This window comes from Protopterus annectens, chromosome 8.part0 (assembly GCF_019279795.1).
Source record: "Protopterus annectens isolate FY-2018-M chromosome 8.part0, PAN1.0, whole genome shotgun sequence".
Lineage (NCBI taxonomy): Eukaryota > Metazoa > Chordata > Ceratodontiformes > Protopteridae > Protopterus > Protopterus annectens.
The window spans coordinates 151,602,426-151,616,888 of record NC_056741.1 but is presented as its reverse complement, the minus strand read 5'-3'; the positions used below and the strand labels follow the sequence as shown (position 1 = coordinate 151,616,888).

General features: G+C 41.0%; 1 protein-coding gene across 1 annotated transcript in view; it reads left to right on the top strand.

The window, feature by feature from the left end:
- Nucleotides 1–14,463, top strand: part of LOC122808680 (alpha-2-macroglobulin-like) — a 2,380,392-nt gene that overhangs the window by 1,262,273 nt on the left and 1,103,656 nt on the right. The gene's annotated exons all lie outside the window — the stretch shown is intronic.

The window sequence follows — 14,463 nt, the reverse complement described above, 5'->3', positions numbered from 1 at the left end:
TCAAAAGACAATCATAAGGCCTTTTTAGCTATGTTAGAAACCTGGGAGGAAACTCCCAGATATGCTCAGAGCTAGTTCAAAATGATGTGAAGATTACTGATCCTACAGACATTGCCAACATACTGGCTGACAGGTTCAGTGCAAACTTCTCCCCTCCCCCAAAAGGAGAGATATCTATACCAAACGATTGCAGCCCCCAAACATCTCCAGCCCAAGTGAGAACTGCTCTCTCCAAAGCAAAAACACAGCATCCATGGGACCTGATGGTGTCCCCGGCTGTGTGCTCCATGAACTCAATGAGGAATTAAACCCACAGCTAGGACAGCTGTTTAATCAAAGTCTTACCTCTGGATACGTACCCAGGAGTGGCGCACTGCAACTGTGGTACCACTTCACAAAGGCGGTGCCTCCACCGACCCTGGAAATTACCGGCCCATTAGCTTGACAAGCCTTATCTGCAAAGCCATGGAGAGGATCATAATGGACCTCATAAATAAAGACATAGGGACTTTGCAGACTTTGGATCCAACCCAGTTTGGCTTTGTCAAAGGCAGATCATGCCTTTTAAACTTGGTTGACTTTTTCGAAACAGTCACCAAAGCCATTGATGAGGGAAAGGCAGTCCATACAGCCTACCTCGATCTGGCTAAGGCCTTCGATACAATACCCCATTCGGGTATCATTGAAAAACTCATCAGCTTAAATGTCAACCCATACATCACAAGATGGGTTGCAAACTGGCTGAGTGACAGAACCCACAGGGTCAGAGCTGCTGGCGCCATGTCAGACTCAAAGCCTGTCACAAGTGGTGTCCCACAGGGCTCTGTCCTGGGCCCACTCTTGTTTGGCATCTACTTTTCAGTACAAGCAAACACAGGAGGGTTATGGCTGACAAAGTTTGCAGATGACTGCAAACTGGGCACCATAGTAGAAAACACATCTGACACAGATATCCTTCAGAAGGGTCTCACAGAAACGGATAACTGGTGCCAGAGCCACGGCCTAAAGTTAAATGCCAAAAATGCATAGTCATACCCTTCGGGAAAAACAAGGTTACCCTAGCTACCAAATAGGTGGCAATCCACTGAGCACAGAAGAAGTTATCAGGGACCTGGGGACCCAGGTTGATAGTAGTCTGTCATTCGACACCCATGTAGCTAAAGTAGTTAGGAAGACCTTCTACATTGCCCACCTTATCATGAAGGGATTCTCATCTAGATCAAGGGAGGTCATAGTCTCCCTTTACTCATCACTCATCAGACCAATGATTGAGTACAATGCCCCATTCGAATGTATCTGACCCGACACTTGCAGCAGCTGGAGAGGCCACAAAGTTCCTCACCAAAAGGATAAAGGGTCTCAAAAATCTGTCCTATGCTGCCCGACTGAAAGAACTCCAGCTCTATTCAGTCGCACCGCTTGCTCAGAGGTGACCTTTGCCTAACATACAAGGCCATGTCAAACCCAGATTTGATGAATATGCTTCACCTCAAAAATCTAGATCCATCAGAGCCACAAGGGCGGAGACTTAAACCTTGACACGGCTATTAATAGGACGTGCTGGAGGGATAGATTCATCACCCAAAGACTCCCTATGCTGTGGAACAAAATCCCGGTACATGTGAGGCAGAGCACCTCGCTGGCCTTGTTCAAGAGAAATCTTGACCAATGGATGGGAGATCGCAGATATACCCCAGGGATTACCTCAGTGTCACTGCTCGACAGAGGCACAGAAAAATAATGGGTATAGTTCCCCATACTAAAGGGGTGGCCTAAGCCACAAAACGATGGGCTAGGCTTGTAAATGCCCTCGGGCAGATAGCCTAGTATGAACCTATGAACCTATGAACCTATTAAGACAGCTAAAACAGATAGTAAGAGTTATGTACAATAGTTCATATCAGGTAGAAGGATTTAAATAATACGATGATTAGAGTTTAAATAATGTCAGTCTTATTTACAAGACAAAGCATGTAAATGTTTGGAAGTTTGGTAAGAAGAGGAAGAAACAGGGGTGAAGAAGATGGTTAGTCAGGGTTACTACAAGGGCATAGCCAGTGCATTTGGAGGTGTTTTCTAAGTTTTTGTTTAAAGAGTGGCAAGGATGTAATTAGAGTTAGTTCAGTGGGTAATAGGTTCCAGTTTTTTCCTGCTGTATTGGTAAACAGAGAGTCACCAGCTGTATTATTTGACTTTGTTAAGCTAGCAAGGAGTTTGCTAGAAGAACGTAGGGAGTTCAGATTATTATATGGGACTAAGAGTTTTTAAGAGTATAGGGGTATTATTGGGTTGGTAAAATATCTTGTGGGCAATTGTGAGTTGGGGGATTATCAGATGGTTTTGGAATTCCAGCCAATCTAGTTGTCTAAGATTAGAACAGTGATGGGTTCTGAAGGGATTGCCAGTAGCAAATCTGGCAATGTTATTATAGGAAGTTGCTAATTTGTTAAGGTTGGTTTTCTTAAGGTTGGTAAATATAGGTGAAGCATACAGAAGGGTTGAGATTAGGTGGGAGTGAGCGATCTTGGCTCTGGCTGCTGAGGTTAGAAAAGGTTTTATTCTGTATAAGGAGCCTATTTTTCTGTTTACTGTTTTAATGGTGTTGTTTATATGGTAATCAAATGAGAGATTATTGTCAATGGTTATTCCTAGAAGTTTAGTGGTAGTATCAGGGAGAATAACAGTACCATTATTTGAAGAGATTGAGAAGTGTAAGGGGGAGGACCTGGTAGTGGGTGTAAAGAGAAGGAGTTTTGTTTTTTCTCATTAAGAAGGAGACGACGTTTGGTAAACCATGTTTCTACAGTGTTGAAAACATCTTGAGTAAGAGAATATAGTTCAGATGGAGAGGTTGATGAGCATATTAATGTGGAGTCATCTGCATATTGAATACAAGTGGCTTGAGGAATTGCTACATTGAGATCATTAATAAATAATGAGAAGAGAAGTGGTCCAAGAATAGAGCCCTGAGGGACCCCGATGGTAACAGGTAAAAAGGATGAGACTTGATTTTCCCAGAGGACTGCTTGTTGCCTGTTGCTGAGGTATGATCTGGACCATTTAATGGCCAGAGAATCAAAGGAAAGAGATTCAAGAATATTGATTAAGAGGGTATGGTTAACCATGTCGAAAGCTGTAGAGAGGTCAATAAAGAGTGCAGAAGAGAGGAGGTTTTTATTACGGTTTCTATTGATGGTATCTGTGAAGGATAGAAGGGCAGTAGTGGTACTATGTGATGGTCTAAAGCCATGTTGACAGTTTGCTATTAAGTTATGTTGAGAGAGATGGTGTAGAAGTTGTTGGTGAATGCATTTTTCCATAATTTTTGCTAAGGGTGATAAGAGAGCAATTGGCCGATAGAGTAATCATTAGAGTTCCTACCTTTATGTAAGGGGATAATGTGGGAGATTTTCCAAACATCTGGGATAGTTCCTTCTTGGATTGTCCTATTTATAAGGATAGATATAGGGTAAGCAATTACCTTGGCTGCTTTTTGGAGAAATTGGGAAGGAAGTTGGTCAGCAGATGGAGTACATGGCTTAAGTTTTAGAATAAGTTTATAGATGAGAGAAGTAGAGATGGGTTGTATTTTGAATTTCGAGAAAGAGTGGGGTAAGTCGATGGGAATGCTGGAGTTTTCTGAGATAAGTTGACTAGCTAGAGATTGTATAGTGTCAGTGAAGAAAGAGTTAAAGGTATTGGCAGTTTGATGGGGAATATTTGGATCTGCATCAAGTGGGGTGTGTATGCGGGAGTTGCCTGGGGAAAGGAGCTTATTAATGCAAGACCAGAACTGTTGGGGATTATTTTGATGAGTTTGCTGAAGTTTACAATAGTAGTTTTTTTTATCTGTAAGTATTGCCTTTTTTATGCTGTTTCTAAGTTGCCTAAAATGTAGATGATCAGAGCTATTTCTATAGGTTCTCCATTTAGTCCAGACTTTGTTCCTAAGTAGAATTTGATTTCTAGTTTCATTAGAAAGCCATGGGGCTGGGTTAGACTTCATTCTAATGGAACATTTGGGAGCATGCTTATCCAGGATAGATAAAGAAAGCAGTGTTAAAATACTGTACTGCCTCTTCAAGTGGAAGGGATTTTTATGGGTTCCAATTGCATGCTTTAAGCTCAGTTTGAAATAATTCTGCCTTAAAGTGTTATTAGAGCGTGCTGTCCTAAAGATGGGGAGGTTTGAAAAATCCTTCTTTTCTCTAGTGATGTAGGTCAAGGAATGATCACTTACATCATCTGGCAGGGTTCCTACTTTGTAAGATTGTTTCACTTTGTTTATTAGAATCCAGTCTAAGGTACTCTCTTTCTTATTAGGTTTGTTAATTCTGGTTGTAGAGGTTATGGTTTGGGTAAAGCCATGGAGGTTAATATGAGAGGTAGGATTTTCAGCACTAACACTTTTCCAGTCAATGTTAAAGTCACCTAGTATTATTGTTTCTTGGGGGTAAGTAGAAGACAGCCAGCTAAGAAAGGACTCAATTGTAGTGATATTATTTCTGGGTGGTATGTAAATGCAGATAATGTATAAAGATTTATTTACGTTGATTTGAAGCTTAGTAATGAGGATTTCTGCGTTGCTATCCTGGGTTGGATTAGATGGTAGGGTAGAGATATGAAGTCCATTTTTAAATAGAATTGCTACTCCACCACCTTTACGTTTTGTTTGGTCTTGTCTCACTATATTATAGCCTTGGGGAATAATGTCATTGTCTTTAGTTTCTGGTTTCAACCAAGTCTCAGTGAGGCAGAGGATATCAAAGGAGTGAATATCTTGGAGGGCATGAAAGTGCGCTACTTTATTATTGATGCTTTGGATATTAAGATGCCCTATTAGGAGAGAGCTATTGAGTTTAGGGTGAGTTGTTTGGATTGTAGGGTTGGTAGGGCCAGAGTTGGGGTGGACGTCACCATCTTTTAGGGAGGGATTATTTAGTTGTGTTCCTGAATTGTATCTAAGGTAGGTTAACAGTTTCAGTTTTTTTTTCTGAGGGTAGTTTAAGTTTGATGTGGGAGAGCCTGTGGTATTTAGGTAGTAGGTAACTGGGAGTGGAAGTTATGTTAGAAGTTCTGTTGAAGGATATGTGTGTGTGTAGATTGCAGTTTGTTTGTGGGAATGGTTAAGATGGAAATAGTGCAGTTTTTCAAAGGAGGTAAGAAGGTAGGTTGAGATGAGAGTAGTTGAGAGTAAGATTGTAAGTGTTAGCTTGGTTAGGTTAGGGAGAGGCATCTTGGAGGAGATTGTAAAATAAGAACTCAAGTGTAGGGATATAATAGGTAGTGAGATGTTTGAGGAGAGGAAGATAATAGGAGTACAGGAAGAGAAGAGAGGGGGATGTTATATGGATGAGTTAAGAGTAGGAGGATATGGGAGAGGTACTCTAAGGAGTGGCTTATTGTAAGTGATTTTTAAGGAGGTAGGGGTGTGGCTAGAGTTTGTGGGGTGGGGTGATGTATGGGATAGGTTGGAAGAGAGAGAGGGTGTGGTAGGGGAAGTATAAGTGAAGGACCCTGGGGTGTGTGGGAATTGGGGTAGGGTATGGGGCTGGAGGGTGAGCCCAGAGGGCTGAACGGAGCGGGTTACAGCTGAGAGAGGCTGAGAGGCAATCAGTTATGGAGAGAGACTGAGTTCTACAGGCATAGGAAAGGTAAGAGACATATATTGTTACTAAGTAGCAGAGAAAACAAGGTGAACAAAGGTATAGCTGTGCTGGGGAGACAGTTTTGTAAAACAGTTTTGGAACAGAGAGAGAGATCTTTAGAGAAATTGCTAAGAAAAGTCTAATTATTAAAGTTCCCAGACTTACCTAGGATAATTCCCTTTTCAAGTAATCATGGGATGGGGGTAAGTACATGAATAGAAAGTAAAAGCACAGATAGCGGAGTCAACAGAGCTAGTTGGATTCTACAACCAGTGAGAGATGGTATTCCAAAGCCTGAGATCTGCTGCCCTCTAGTGGATAGAGTGGGGAAAGCACTAACTCCTCTAGGATAGTAGGAGAAGGGGGGATAAGTTAATAAGAGAGATGGTAGGAGGGGTAGGTCCACGGGTGTGCTGGCCCTTACAAAATAGTTAACAATTTATTGCAGACACCAGTAATTTAAAGTTATCACACTCACAAGGTTATATCTGAGACATATATATACTATAGGATAACACCTACACTGTGAGGCTGAATGTAGAGGGTCCAAGTAGATCCTGAGGGGCTTCTAAGTTGAGTTTCCCTACTGTTCAGTAGGATATTATTAGCCTTACAGGGTTTCAAGTAGAGGGACCGGCTGTGTCTCAACACAGGACTTAAAAGACTATGCGGCTGAATGTAGAGGGTCCAGGTAGATCCTGAGGGGCTTCTAAGTTGAGTTTCCCTACTGTTCAGTAGGATATTATTAGCCTTACAGAGTTTCAAGTGGAGGGACTGGCTGTGTCTCAACACAGGACTTAAATGGGTCCACACACCACCCGGAAAGCTCTAGATTTAAAAGAAGCATACCTGCACATTCCAATCAGGGAATCTTGCAGAAGATACCAACGCTTCAAAGCAGGCTACATGCACTATCAGTTCTCTGCACTGCCCTTTGGCTTATCTACTGTGCCCAGGGTATTCACAAAGTGCCTGCCACCAGTTATTGCATTTTGCAGGCAAAACAATATTCAAATATATCCCTACCTGGACGATTGTCTAATTCAGGCAGAAAACCAGGGCATACTCTTAAATCATCTGGCGTTTGTAAAAAGGGTTATAACTTGTCTGGGGTACACCATAAACAAAAAGAAATCACAGCTGGTATCCTGTCAACAGATTACATTCCTGGGTGCAAGTTTGAATACAACTGCCCAGATGGCATTCCTCATCCCAGAAAAGCAAATTAATTTGGTAACTTACTTCAAACAAGTGGCCACAAAAACCCTGCTATCTGCAAGACAAATACTGCAAGTCTTGGGGTTCATGGCCTCCTGCATTCTTCTAATTCCATAGGCAAGACTGCATATGAGAAAACTACAGTGGTATCTAAAAAGTTTATGGAATCAACATAGTCACAGCCTGGAAACAATGATTCCTATCATACCTTGCTTACGCCTGGAGTTCCTATGGTGGGCAGAGGCCTGCCACCAAAACAAGGGACGACCATTCACACTACCCCCTGCCACCCAAACCCTTACTACAGATGCATCAGACTATGCATGGGGGGCTCACGTGGCAGGGAAGTGCATTCAGGGCAAATGGAACCCCAATCAAATGCACCTACATATCAATCAAAAAGAAATGTTAGCTGTACAGAATGCTCTAACAGCTTTCAAGGACTACATTCATCCTGGACAACTAATGGTAAAGACAGACAACACCACAGTTATATGGTACATAAACAAGCAGGGGGTACACATTCCTACCCTCTCTGCAGACTAGCCATGGCATTGTGGAACACAGCCTTGAACTACCAAGTGCACCTTAAAGCTCAATTCCTGCCAGGAAAAATTAATACATTGGTAGACAGACTAAGCAGAAACCTCATGGACTCACATGAGTGGAAACTGGAACCACAGTTTTTCAACATGTTGACAAGCGAATGGGGGAGCACAGACATGGATCTATTTGTCTCCCCCCCCAGAACTACCAGTTGGACAAGTTTTGCACAAGGACTCCCCACAAACAAGCCTGGAAAGTGGATGGTCTGTCCTTCAGCTGGAAAAACCTATCAGTCTATGCCTTTCCCCCTCTGCCTCTGCTCTCCAAAGTTCTACTAAAAGTCAAGCAGGACAAACCAAGGATGATTTTGATTGCTCCAGACTGGCCGCGCCAACACTGGTACCCCTTCCTGTGCAGTGTGTCGCACATATCTCCATGGCACCTGCCTCAGACTCCTTCCCTGCTGTTTCAGCAGGAGAACCAAATTCTGCACCCTCAGCTTCCAACATTGAACCTAGCAGCCTGGCTAATCACTTAATTTCACCATTATCATCCCTCAGCAAACCTGTGATGGATGTCATCTTGGAAGCAAGGAGACGTAGTACTAGAAAATCTTATGCTGACAAATGGAAAAGATTCTGTGCCTGGAATCAGTATTTAGGGATAAGCACAGCACCGCCCAATTTACCTCAGATTTTACAATACTTAACTGAGATGCTTCACAAGGGCCTGTCTTTTTCCTCCATTAAAATCCACGCCTCAGCTATTTCAGCTCATTATAACACAGAACCTCCCCTCTTCTCTCATCCTCTGCTCAAGCAGTATCTCAGAGGGGCAAAAAACTTGAGACCACCCAGGAGAGCTCCTACCCCATGCCTGGGACCTTAACTTTGTTTTGGAGAAACTCACTCTACCTCCTTTCGAGCCAGCTGCTACTGCCAAGTTAAAATTTCTGTCTTGGAAAACAGCCTTCATTTTAGCCATCACTTCAGCTAGAAGGATATCTGAATTACAGGCCCTTATGGCAGTGGAGCCTTCCATCATCTTTCATGTGGACAGGGTATCTCAAAGGACCAATCCATCTTTCATGCCCAAGGTAGTTTCCATTGTGGCTCTTAATCAGTCCATTCATTTGCCAACCTTCATTCCCAGTCCACAGAACAAAGGGAGATGGATTCTGCATTCCTTGGATGTGCACAGACAACTTAGATTCTACTTGGACAGGACTAAATCTCGAAGGAAATCTGAACTGCTGGTAGCATTTGCTGCAAGGGCAGAGGGGAAGGCTATCTCAAAACAAACCATTTCTAAATGGATAAACTAATGCATTCATTTCTGCTATAAGCACCATGGAAAACCTATCCCCAAGGGGATCAGATCTCATTCCACTAGGGCTACATCTACTTCTGCTGCCTTTCTCAGAAGTGTTCCTACCAGGGACATCCTAGAAGCTGCTACCTGGAGTTCTGTACATACTTTCACCAAGCATTATCATTTAACAATTTTCTCTAAATCCAGAGCTGGCTTTGCCACTGCTGTCTTGCAGGGCCTTCTAGCTGGCCCTAATGCTGTATAAACTCCTCCTCCAAACCATAGCTTTGGGAATCTACCCAAATTTAATGACTGCAACAGTGAAACATGAAGAACATAGTGCAGTTGTGTACACTTACCATAAATGTAGATGTTCGAGTGCATTCACTGTTGCAGCCCTGGTTACCCTCCCTCCAGCCCCCTAGTTTTTTTGGCTATACCTCTAGTATTCTTTACTATGCTTAAAGGCCTTTTTGGTGTATTTGCTTTTTTTTGGAGATATATTTTTGTGTTTTATGTTTATTTGCTCCCAATTAGGGGGGCACCTGACATCTGGGGCAAAAAAAACTAATGTAATGGCATCGGCTGCATGTTTTGTACTCCTGACAACCTGACATCATGGAAGAAGGGACAGTAACCGACACAGGACCCACAACTTTGTTAATCAAGCTGACTGAGTACAACCTGCCAGCAGATAACCCAAATGTAATGACTGCAACAGTGAATACACTCGAATATCTACATTTATGGTAAGTGCACACAACTGTACTTTGTCATCAGAGAAACCCTAGGGTATTTCCTTGTAGTTCATGAAGGGTCAGCTGCTCTGATGTAGTGCTAATTGCAGAGAAATAAGTGTTGGAGTATGACATGTTTTACAGCTTTGAAAACTTTGAAAACACCTATATTGCGACTCAGATAGTGGTGGAAATTAAGTGCACCATTCCAAGTGCTTTAAAAGTAATTAGACACTTCCATCTTCTACACTTCCTTTTACTGGTGTGACACTGTGACGTACATTACAACTTAAAAAAAAAATTCTAAAATGTTTCCTGTGTTATTATGTGGCAACCGTGGTGTGTGCTGCAGCACAAGACCCTGATTATGCCTGTTCTTTCTGTAGCCCGTCCCTGGACCTCTGTTGCCTCCCATGTTATAAAGACTCTCTGCCCCAGTTGCTCACATGCTCTTGTCCTGCCACTGGAACCAGTTAGAGCAGATACATACCTAAAAAGCAAGTCCTTTGACTAAATCTCGCTGGTGAACTTCACTACTAAAGAGCTGTATGTGCCCTATTTTAAAAAGTTTATTGTGGATGTTCCAATTTACTGAGAAATACCACAGTACCTTTCTGAGTGTAGTAGAAGAGCTAGCATTAAGGGTATCTGTTTGGGATGTCATAGCGGTGTTTATCCTTAGAAGTGGCTTTCCCCCTTTTTTTTCTCTTTTCCCATTTAATCTTCTTGTACTGCCTAAATTCCTACACTAATATATCACTTAGCCTCACATATAAGCTAAGTTTCTTGTTTCTCTCCAATGTTCTTCCTTTTAACTTTTCTCTGTTCATCAAGTAACCACATTGTGTTTCCATTTCCTGAAATGATTTAACATATAGTAGCTCTTATTTGCCACAAGATATCTGTATCTTCTGATCTTTAGATCCTATCCTTTACAGTAGTCTTTTGTATTTATCACCCCACCACCTCTGATTGCTTGTCCCCATACACACATTCTAGGTAGAGTACTTAACTGATAGTTTTTCTTCAGTACTTGCAGTGTTCCCAAGCCAGGTGCAGAATTAGCATTGTAGTATACACTGTTATGTGATCTCCTCTCCCAGCATCCTCTGCACCATTTAAAAATCTTCCTTTAGGTGTTTGGTACCATTCTGCCTCTGCTTTCTATTTTACTTCCTGCAGCCTATCCCTGGATCACCATTGCCTCCCATGTAAGGTTTTTGATTTTTAAAAAGCAGATTCTGTATTGTATTTACTAGTGTTTTTCACGGCTTAGCCGTACTTGAAAAGAAAACTGTTAAAATGAATGGTACTGTATGACTACTAATGCAATCATTCATGACCGTTGTACGACTTTCATTGCTTACTTGCTTATCAACATTTTGCTGTTAATTGTAGGTATCTAAGACCTGTTCATCCCATGCTACATCTATTACCTAAGGGACTCTTTATAGTATGCCCTATGTGCTGTCTTATAATATGCGCCATGTGTTTTCATTGATTGTATTACTGTTCAACATTCTTTCTCTGCACAAGTTACTCTATCTATGTTATCTTCCTGCCTTCATTAGCTCTCTTTAGATTCCCAAAAACACAATACATGAATGCTCTCCTATTACTACATAGTTGGTGTGTACTATACCAGTGACTCTGGTTACAGCTTGCATCACTTTGTGTGCCATGTAATGTATCCCATATTATACTTATTTAAGCAGTGGTGGTGCTGTGGTAACGTTGTCGCCTCACAGTAAGACGCTGTCCGGTTCAATTCTCAGCTAGAGCGTCTTCTGCATGGAGACATGCGTGAATGGGTGTAACTTCGTTGAAGGTTGTGCATCAGGGCTGGTAACTCGGCAAGTAAAAATCAACTAGCAATCATTAGTGGACCGGAGTTCCGCTGTGGCGACCCCTAATTGGGAAAAGCCAAAAAGACAACAACTTTGGGCATAGTTTATTTATTCTATGTGGACACAACTCTTTGTCATACTAAACAACCAGCTTGTTATTTAACCACTGACTCTGGTTGCAGCTTGGTTTATACTTATTTCCTTGGCTGTAGTGTATTTATTTCTGCTTGAACACAATTCTTAGCAATAGTAAGTGACCAGTTTGTTATATAACCACAATTTATGGTCGCATTTCGCATCACCATGTGTGCTGAGTAGACATAGCCCTTATTATACCTATTTTGTCTGGCTGTAGAGTATTTATTTCACCTGAACATAACTCTTATGATTTATTTCACAATAATTAGATAATGCTGGTATACTAAGTAAACATTCTCCAGTTATACGATAATTGTGACTCTCTGGTGTCCATTCCAGTTTTCATGTGTAAATACTGGGTCCCACCCTTATCTCTTTAATTTTTTTACTGGTCATAAAGACGCTCAGCCCCATTCCCTCATCTGCTCTTGTTCTTCCATTGGAACCAGCAGCCAGATACATACCTAAAAACAAGACCTTTAGTTAAGTCTTGCTAGCGAACTTCACTACTAAAGAATTGTATGTGCTCTGTTTTAAAAAGGTAATTGCAAATGTTCCAATTTACTATGAAATACCACAGCACATTACTGAGTGTAACAAGTAATAGAAGAGCTAGCATTTAGGGCATCTGTTTGGGACTACATAGCGATGTTTATCCTCAGATGTGGCTTTCCCCTTGTTTTTCTCTACGCCCATTTAATCTTGTTGTTCTGTCTAAACTCCTAAGGTAATATATTGCTTAGCCTCACATATAAGCTAGGTTTCTTTTTTTCTCCCTTCAATTCATTCTTTTACCTTTTCTCTGTTCATCAAGTAACCATGGTGGTTAACAGTGTTTGCTTTTGCTGAAATGATTTAGCATGTAGTAGCCTCTATTTGCCACAAGATATCTGTATCTTCTGATCTTTTAATCCTATCCTTTATATTAAACTGTAGAATATCACAATAATATAGCCTTTTGTATTTATCACCCCGCCACCTCTGATAGCTTGTCCCCATACACACATTCTACATGGAACATCTCACTGATAGTTTTTCTTCACCACTTGCAGCATTCACAAGCCAGGTGCAGCCTGTCCATTCGCCTTCTCTATTCTCTAGCTCACTGCATCCCCTACCCTACCCCCAATCTCCACCCACCCCCACTACTCCTAAACTTATATCTCATAATTCCACCACTACTCCCACTATACTAATCTCTCCCTTGTAAATCATCTCCCTGCCCAACCTCTCCTACTCTACTTCCCTTTTCTTATGCTGCCTTCTCTACTTTCTGACCCATTCACTACTACTCTCTAGACACAAACCATGTCTTTACATTAACTTAATCAACACATATCTTATATCTGACACAAAACCTTTCCCCTTCTACCAGTTAACCCTGCACTGAACATCTTCCCTTATTCTATCAGTTCATCTATTATCAGGCATCCTCTCCTTCCATGAGTTTCCCTAATTACACATATATCTACTTCACATTTTATATCTCTTCCCCTATTTTTTCATTACATCCCCATAATTTTTTCTGCTATATTTCACAGCACTCAAAACTTTACTTTCCAATACCTATTCTGCCTTATTTCTCACTGGTGTCACTTTCTACCATCTTTCCTATAATGTCTTGAACTAGCATAAATGTATTGCTTATTTCTCATCTTACTCTGCTTCTCTTTTTTACTGTTAAAACTCACGATGTTCACCTCCATCTCTATTCCGGCTAAACCTACATCAGTCGCTTCTTTCTTCCCGTGCCACTCAAACAGCTACCCAGATATATCTTATAGCCTCTTTCAAATAAATCCACTGCTTTTCCCAAATGAAAATTCTAATGATAAATTATTTGCCATAAAAAATACCAACTATCACCTCTTTACACATCCAGATTTTCAAGCATACCACTTTGCTGTGATATCCTCCTAATCCATGCCTGGATAGCCCACAATCATTCAAACATTTTTGCCCCTACCGAGACCTAGCTCAAGACTAATATAAAATACTTTGAATACTTCCCTCCAGACTTCAGTGCCATAAGGTCAGACAGAATTCACAAGAAAGGAAGTGGTATTGCACTCCTCTTGCCTAGTACCTGCAACATAGCCCTGCAATCATATATCATTCCACAGTTCTCTAATGCTGAAATTATCATCTCATTCCTAAAAATAAATAATTCTAAAAAAATCTTCATAATAGTTCTTTACATACCCCCAGACAATAATATAACTATTCTGGAAGAGATCCTTGCCTGGATCACTAACTCACTAACACAATTAAAAATTATACCATCATTCTGGGCGATATCAGTATAAATTGGCTAAACTTCTGCTCTAAGTTCCCATCCATCCTCACTTTAACTTATTTAACTTCACTGAGCTTATTATCACTCCAACCCAATTCACTCAGGTTAATAATGATGGTTCCATCCTAGATTGGAAACTGGTTGCTGATCTGAGTAAATTTCCTCAGCCAGTACTCTCCCAAATGCATTATGTGATCATCTCTCCACCTCTGTTCTTAGTACATATACCTCCTTTCAAAAGGAACACCATTATAAACAAATATAGAATCTGGCCAACTTCAAACCTCAAACATTCATCGGTCTACTGAAAAACATGAACTGGAGCATCCTAAAAACTATTTTCCTAGATGATGCAGTGGACTGCTTTAATGCATTATTCCTAGAAACCATAAACAGTCTGTCAGCCCGTCAAATAAAATAATCAAAACTAACTATGCCCCATAGTTAACTAAACCAACAAAAGAATTAATGCTAAATAGGGACAAAATCTGGAAACAATGGCTAAAAAATAAAAATCCGCCTGATCTTTTGAAATTCAGGTGGCTTTGTGACCAAGTAAAAAAACAAGTAACCAAAAACAAAAAAAAAATATTAGCTAAAACTTCAATCCAGTCATAAACAGAACCCCAAAAATTCTAGACATCCATATCATCACTTCTAAATCCAGGCACTAAAAGCAATCCACATCTATTTCCAGATAAGTCATCCACAAATAGCCAATC